This window comes from Rosa rugosa, chromosome 5 (assembly GCF_958449725.1).
Source record: "Rosa rugosa chromosome 5, drRosRugo1.1, whole genome shotgun sequence".
NCBI classification, from domain to species: Eukaryota; Viridiplantae; Streptophyta; class Magnoliopsida; order Rosales; family Rosaceae; genus Rosa; species Rosa rugosa.
The window spans coordinates 51,845,812-51,854,002 of record NC_084824.1 but is presented as its reverse complement, the minus strand read 5'-3'; the positions used below and the strand labels follow the sequence as shown (position 1 = coordinate 51,854,002).

General features: G+C 36.2%; 1 long non-coding RNA gene across 1 annotated transcript; it reads right to left on the bottom strand.

Moving 5' to 3' along the window:
- Positions 1–4,878: 4,878 nt before the first annotated feature.
- LOC133710636 (uncharacterized) lies at positions 4,879–7,811 on the bottom strand. Its single transcript, XR_009846782.1, has 6 exons — positions 7,514–7,811; positions 6,340–6,406; positions 5,929–6,188; positions 5,477–5,590; positions 5,268–5,357; positions 4,879–5,177 (listed from the first exon to the last, which is right to left on the bottom strand). It is a non-coding gene; the product is annotated as an uncharacterized LOC133710636 (long non-coding RNA).
- Positions 7,812–8,191: the final 380 nt, after the last annotated feature.

The following is an 8,191-nucleotide window of genomic DNA, read 5'->3' as shown; positions in this document are numbered from 1 at the left end:
CTGAGCAATTGCTATTCAAACAAGGAGAAGTAATTGACAACCACAATTAGACCTAAACCCTATAATCACATTCACAATCAAACCTATTATCACATACAGAATCAGACCTAAACCCTACTATCACATTCACAACCAGACATTATCACATACACAATCAGACCTATTATAGTATTATCACATTAACATCAGACCTAGTCATAGCAACAGTTACCTTGGCAGAACCAACCTCCTTCTGGGTCTCCTTCAGAGGAGGAGGAGGAATTTTTCCAGATCCATCCTGAAAGGAATGGAGAAGTTAGATTTACCATGTTTCAGGCTTATGAATCATAGAGCATATTAAGTGAGAGAGTGAGAGAGAGGGAAATAAAGGGAGGAGGTATTTTGATCTAAACAGATGGTTTCTGGCCTCATGCACAGGGTTAACATAACACTCATGAATGACCTTTCTCATAATTAGAAGGCCATGAACCGCAAAACTAACAACTAACTTTCCATATGGCTCAGCTGCAATATTAAACAGGAAACTAATAGGGCACTTTTTCACTATACAGAACTGAAGGAATCAAAAACCTAATCAATTTAGCAAAACTTACAATAATACAATGCAAACCGCACAAGCGAAATAGCCATTACAATAATCTAAAACCGAAAAGCCAAAATTCGAAAACAATCAATGATTCATTTCATTGATTACTTATGGAGTTTATATGTGGTTTACTTTAATAAAGAAACTTACCATATCAACTAGTGCATATCCACTGCAATTGGTTGATGAACAGCCGGAACAACCTCAGGATTCCCAACAGCAACAGCTATCAGCGTTTATATGTTATTTTGAAAAATGGTTACATTACATACTGGGCGCAATTCTTAACCAGAAAATAGACTTACCCCAGCAAGTGCATGAATCCCCTGCACTGGCTCATGAACAGCCGGAACAACCTCAAGATTCCCAACAGCAACAGCCTATCAGCGTTTAAATGTTATTATGAATAATGGTTACGTTACATACTATGCAAAGAAATTCCTAACCAGAAAATAGACTTACCCCAACACGCTGATGTTCCCCTGGTCAGTAGCTGACTAGGGATTATTTGCTCAACTACCGTCCGATTTCAATCGGACGGTTGACAGATATCTAGATTTTTAAGAGATGAGATCTGTCAACCGTCCGATTTCAATCAAACGGTGATTGAGCAAATAATCCCTGGTCAGCTACTGACCAGGGGAACAGGACTCTACCCCAACAAGTGCATGAAGAGGTACCACCAAAGGTGTAGGTGCCGCCAAAAGCCAAGACAGCAGCCATGGAGAGAGAAGCCACCACCAAATGTGCCGCCAGAAGCCACAACAGCCTCGCCACGACAGCGGCCAGGGAGAGAGCAGTCACCAAAGGAGACGCATTCGAGCATCGCGGTCAAGCGTGGCCGCGAGGCGTGCAACAAGTTCGCCAGCATCATCGCTCGGACCATCGCTTGACTGTGTCCGATTTTCCTTAGGCATCCTACCGCCATCATCGCTCACTCTCAGACCATCACTTGACCGTGTCTGATCTTCCTTGAGCCTCCTACCCCTACCATCATCGCTCGCTCTCAGACCATTGTTTGACCGTGCCTGATCTTCCTTGGGCCTCTTATGGATGGGACCACCGTGATTACTACCGCGGTTAGAATTTGGACGAAGGGTGTTTCCACCGCGGCCTTGGCCTTGGCGAACTGGGCGACGACGAGGTTCCATCTACCAGATCCAGTTTCAGCCAATGAAAAATCACAAATAAATATAATCAAATCAAAGAAAAGTAAGCAACAAAAAACTTACAATGAATCACCGGGAGACTAGAGTTTGTGAGCTGATTGTGAATCACCGGGAAGGTTGGAGGCTAAGTTTGTGAGATGAGCGATGAGATTTAGAGGCAATGGTTTCGGGCTTATAAGTATTTATAGGTAAATTTCTGGACCATATACCAATAATGGAAATGAGACCAGCCAAATGCTCGATCGCAAAACTCAACCCCAACCACATGCCATTTGCAATCGGTAGCTAATCCCATGAATATTGGCCTTCGAACAATGCAAATGGCAAAGCATTACATTGATGCTTTGCGAATGAGTGTTTGGGCTGGTCTCATAATCGATCGATTGCAAATGACATGTGGTTGGGGTTGGGCTTCGCGATTGAGCATTTGGGCTGGTCGCATTTATGATCGATTCCAAATCGGCATGTGGTTAGGGGTCGTCAACGGGCCGGGCCGGGCCTTGCTATATTTTAAAATAATAGCGGGCCGGGCCGGGCCGGGCTTTATTAAAAATAGACGGATCCAAGCCCGTCCATATAAAGCGGGCTTTTTCGGGCCGGGCCGGGTTTGGCCTTGCGGGCTTTTTTGGGCCGGGCCTTGCGGGCTTTGTGTATAAATAAATATTTAAAGACACAAATATTTTTTTTTTAATCAAGCTTTGGAAATTCATTGGATAATGATCAAATACAATCAAAGATAACATATCTATAATTCTATATTGTACCAAAAAAAATTCTTTATTTATATATAGATACTAATTTATTGATAAATAAATTTTTAAAGGCACTAATTTTTTATAAATCTATATTTATACATCATACACTCCAAAGAGCAACATATAGCAATTCAAAGAAAATGAGAAAACTGACCGTTGGATGTGATTATTACAATAAAATAAGAGTGTGGTTAAAAATTTAGTCAATTTCACCATAGTTTCAAACCCGATCGGATTGGTCAACTGTAGTCACTTGCATGTTTTCTTGGTTGACCGATGGCGTGATGAACGCAAAACTTGCTTATTTTTTTACATCACGTTTGTAAATATTTCATCGATGGATGTGTGTGGACATAAGATAAAAATTTCAATTTTTAATTACAAATACGTTGGCCTATACTAATTTGTCTCCTAAAGTTGTATGACTTATACATTGCATTTAAATTGTTGAGGTCCATTCTAAAACAACCATGAAGTGGAAGATGAATTTGGAGAAACCAACCGCTCGATTGAGAGATTGTAATATTTTATGGTGGTTGTAAAAAATCTAGCCAATTTGGTTATCGTTTCGAATTCGATCAACTAGGTCAAACGTAGTTACTCTTATAAACCTATATTTATATATCATACACTCCAAAGAGCAACCCCTATCAATTCAAAGAAAATGGAAAAACCGACCGTTGGATGAGTTTATTACAATAAATTATGAGTGTGATAAAAAATTTAGCCAATTTCACCATATTTTCGAATTCAATCAGATTGGTCAACCGTAGTCACTTATATGTTTTCTTGGTTGACCGATGGCGTGACAACCGCGAAACGTGCTTATTTTTTCACATCACGTTTGTATATATTCCATCGATGGATGTGCATGGACATAAGATAAAAAAAATTAATTTTAATTACAAACACATTGGCCTATACCAATTTTCTTCCTAAAGTTGTATGACTTATACATTGCATTTAAATTATTGAGGTCCATTCTAAAACAACCATGAAGTGGAAGATGAATTTGGAGAAACCAACCGCTCGATTGAGAGATTGTAATATTTTATGGTGGTTGTAAAAAATACAGCCAATTTGGTTTTCATTTCGAATTCGATCAACTAGGTCAAACCTAGTTACTCTTCTAAACCTATATTTATGTATCACACGCTCCAAAGAGCAACCCCTATCAATTCAAAGAAAATGGGAAAACCGACCGTTGGATGTGATTATTACAATAAATTATGAGTGTGGTTAAAAATTTAGTCAATTTCACCATAGTTTCGAACTCAATCGGATTGGTCAACTGTAGTCACTTGCATGTTTTCTTGGTTGACCGATGGCGTGATGAACGCAAAACTTGTTTATTTTTTTACATCACGCTTGTAAATAATTCATCGATGGATGTGTGTGGACATAAGATAAAAATTTCAATTTTTAATTACAAATACGTTGGCCTATACTAATTTGTCTCCTTTTTTTTTTGAGTGAATACTAATTTGTCTCCTAAAGTTGTATGACTTATACATTGCATTTAAATTGTTGAGGTCCATTCTAAAACAACCATGAAGTGGAAGATTAATTTGGAGAAACCAACCGCTCGATTGAGAGATTGTAATATTTTATGGTGGTTGTAAAAAATCTAGCCAATTTGGTTATCGTTTCGAATTCGATCAACTAGGTCAAACGTAGTTACTCTTATAAACCTATATTTATATATCATACACTCCAAAGAGCAACCCCTATCAATTCAAAGAAAATGGAAAAACAGACCGTTGGATGAGTTTATTACAATAAATTATGAGTGTGGTAAAAAATTTAGCCAATTTCACCATATTTTCGAATCCGATCGAATTGGTCAACCGATATTTAGAATATATATATATATATATACTAGTCTTCCTGCACGCGCGATGCGCGTGCGGAAGGGCCGCGCTCGCGCGTGCGTATTGTCCTTCCTCTCTTTGATCCATATCTCTCCGTGCTTATTCCTATAAAAATATCATAAAATATATCAATTTTTCCTGTAGTGAGGCCCGGTTTCATTTTTTTTATAATTTTTTGTGGAAGATAACAAAAAAAACCTATCGCAAAAAAGTAAAAGGTAAAACAATACTGTATTGTTTTCCTTTAGTTTGGCATGTGCGAAATCTTTGCATTTTTTTTTTGTGGGTAAGTAAGAGTCCTTATTTTTTTCTGACCTTATTCCCTAAATAGGGAAATTTTTTATTTGCTAATACAATTTCAGTAAACCCACTCAATTTCACTGTGCCGACCAAGTTAAACCCCTTGTTAGGTTTGGTGCAAAAACTTTCTTCTAAAAGTAACATTTAAACGCTCCATATTTTTGAAAGCTCCATATTTTTTTTTGGTTACAAAAGCTCCATATTTTTGCCACTGCATATAGTGTGCAATCATGGATTGGAATCCAAGTACATTTTTCAAATTCATGCTTTCTTGCAATGAATGAAACACAAGTCATTCTGAACAACATGACACTATCCCTATCTGTCATTGAATCTGGTAGGTTCCTCTAAACTGTCATAAAACATAACATCACATCTTCATGAACTCTATTTGAAGATCGAAGATAATTAACCTGCGCTGCGTCTATGCCTCCTTAAATGACTGTGCAGTTATGCATCTTCCAAGCAATATTTATGTGTAATTCTCCCAGAGAACCTAGGTGAAAAGAACAATATAAAGTAAGTTAAGAGAACGACAAAGCTATAAGCAGTTTTTTTTTTTTTTTTTGTCGAATTTGTTTCTCACCTGTGTGAGCCACCAAGAAATCCTGTGTAGAGAGAAAGAAATCAAATTTATTTCTGGTTGAATTCACGTACAGAACTGATGAGCTTGAACCTGTGTAAAAGGAAAACATGAAGTTAGTAAGTGGTAGAACATCAGTGTGTATTCTGGTTGGATTCACTTTCTGTTTCTGTGTACAGAACCATAGAAATAACTTTTCCTTTTTCCTTCACCTCTGTGATTGTTTCTTTGCGACCAAACTAATGTTATTGATGTTGTTAACCTCTGTGATTGTTTTCCTCCAACTCTATGGTTGGTTTCGTGTACCTACCCCTGCTTTCCTGCACCTATATTGAAAACAAAATAAAGGGAAACAAACTGAACCATCAGAAAAAATAGTGTTTGACCTGTGTAAAGACCAAAGAAATAAGTTAACAGTCAAATAACTTCACACAATCAAAGAAAGAACAACAATTAATGTTAATCTTCAACAGAATAATGCTAAATAAGGATTCTGCAATTTTAAAAACATAATAAGGCTAATAGTAAAAATCTTGATTCTTCAAAACAATAATTTTTGCATAACTTAAACTGAAGCAATAGTTTCATAGCATTGATACCGAATAAGGATCACACAATCTAACACAGAGAGACTCAAAACAAAACCCTCTTAAGCAAGATTTACCTTTATTTTCCTTTAACTAAACTTCCTTCTCGGGACACAGGAAATTGGACAATGAAACTTTTCAAGTCTGGACCTGCAGCTTTAAAGCAATAGTTTGATAGCATTGCTATTGAATGAAGATCACACAATCTAACACAGAGAGACTCAAAACAAAACCCCCTTAAGCGAGATTTATCTTTATTTTCCTTTAACTGAACTACCTTCTCGGGACACAGGAAATTGGACAATGAAACTTTTCAAGTCTGGACCTCCAGCTGTACCTATACACAGAACGTATAAGTATTACAGTAAGGTGCCGAAGGAGAACCACAAAGTAATAAGCTTCTTTTTTTTCTTTTTTTTTTTCCGCCGTATTTGTCTCTCACGGTCTCACCTATGTAAAGAAACCATATAAATATTCTTTTCCCTCACCTCTGTGATAATGCGAACCCAAATAATGTGACTGTTTTGGTTGAACACTGAGATTATTTTCCTTCACCTGTATAGGAAACAAAATTAATGAAACCAAATTAAAGGATCAGACACATAAAAAGAAAGAAACAGAACTAAAGACAAAAGAATCATGGGAGACATCTCTAACAACATGGGATCTAGAATCCGATACTGAGAGCAAGTGAAGTGAAACCCCAACCCCATTTTATCGACTCAAACAACAACAACAAATTATAATGATTTTTCAGATAACTTATCTCATGTTGGAGAACAAATAGACCAATGTATATGCTGGTCACATTAAAAAAGAGGAAGGAAATGTTTGTGCAGTTGTAGACAGTGAATTGGCAACTGAATTAATGGCTATCTTTGAGAACAGAAAGTTGTCATGGTGCAATTACATTGTCAACATTATTATGGTTGTCACTTCTGAAACTTGCATGATTAATAATATAGTCTATAAACTTTGTCATAATTGGTTCCTCATTTGAAACCCAGGTCAGTATTCCACCTGCTCATGACAGACACAAACATTAGCTATCTAATTAAATTATTACATCGATCTAACACAACTTCAAGGCAAGAACTGAAGCACAATTCAGAATCCAAACACAAATATTCCTTAAAAGAATGCAAAAGTGGATTCGCCTACTACTTGAGCAAAACCAAAACCAAAGATAAAAGAATTAATTCATTTGAAACTGACTATAAACCCTACTACTTGAGAAAAACAAAACCCAAAGATAAATAAATGTAATGCACATGTTCCATAAGTAAAAGAATTTATTCATTTGAAACAAACTCTAAACAAATGAACCAAAATTGTGAATATACATACTTGAAATCAATTACCCAAGGATCACAGCAAACTTCTCAATTACCCAAGGATCACAGCAAACTTCACAATTACTCCTGAAAAAAAAAAAAAAAACACAAAAGATAAAGAAAAAACCAAGTGAATATGAGATTGTGAAGGAGTATGAACAGTAATTAGTTTTGAATAGAGATGAACTAAACTAACCGTTAAAGTATTAAACGTAATCCAATGTCAGGTTTCACCCATGGCAATAACCCGTGGATTGGATTATAGAAAACCCGAAAAGATAACCAATTGAATTTGAAAATCAATTGAAAAATGAAATTTGAAAATTACCCAATGGGAATTATCAAGTCTGCAAACTGGCAGCCGATTTGTTTCTTTCTCTTTCTCCTCCTTCTGGGTTTGATTCCGCTCTGTTCTTCTTTCTGTGTTTGTTTTCTACGTTTGCAAGAACTGTAAATTGGAAGAGGAATGAGTACTGATGTAGATCCTGCCCGGGCAATTCCATTTGTACTCCGATCAATTCCCACGTCGTATTGAGCCTTCGTCTGTGTTGAGATCGTGCCCGGGCAGTTCTCCTCTAATCTGGAGATCGTGTGCGACTGTTTTTTTTTTTTTCTAATTTCTTATTTCTGCCGCAGAATCCTCTTGCCTTACTTTTTGTTTGCCTTTTATTATCAAAATTACCATCATATCCTTCGTACAGTATTTATATATTTGTGGAGTTTTAATAAACCGTGGATATTATAGGTACTTCAAAAATTTAACCATTCTGCCTGAGAATTGGCTTAATTAATAAAGAAGATATATTATATATCTATACTATTATTTTTTTTTGAAAGGATATCTATACTATTATTAAGAGAAGAGAGTTTGTCAGCCAAAACAGAAAATTTTTATCAAAATATCCCTTAAATATTAAAAAACATTTAAACTGAAATATTTGAGAAAGACAAAATGGTCAATTCACAAATAAAAGAAAAACAAAAGAAATTTAACAAAAAAAAATCA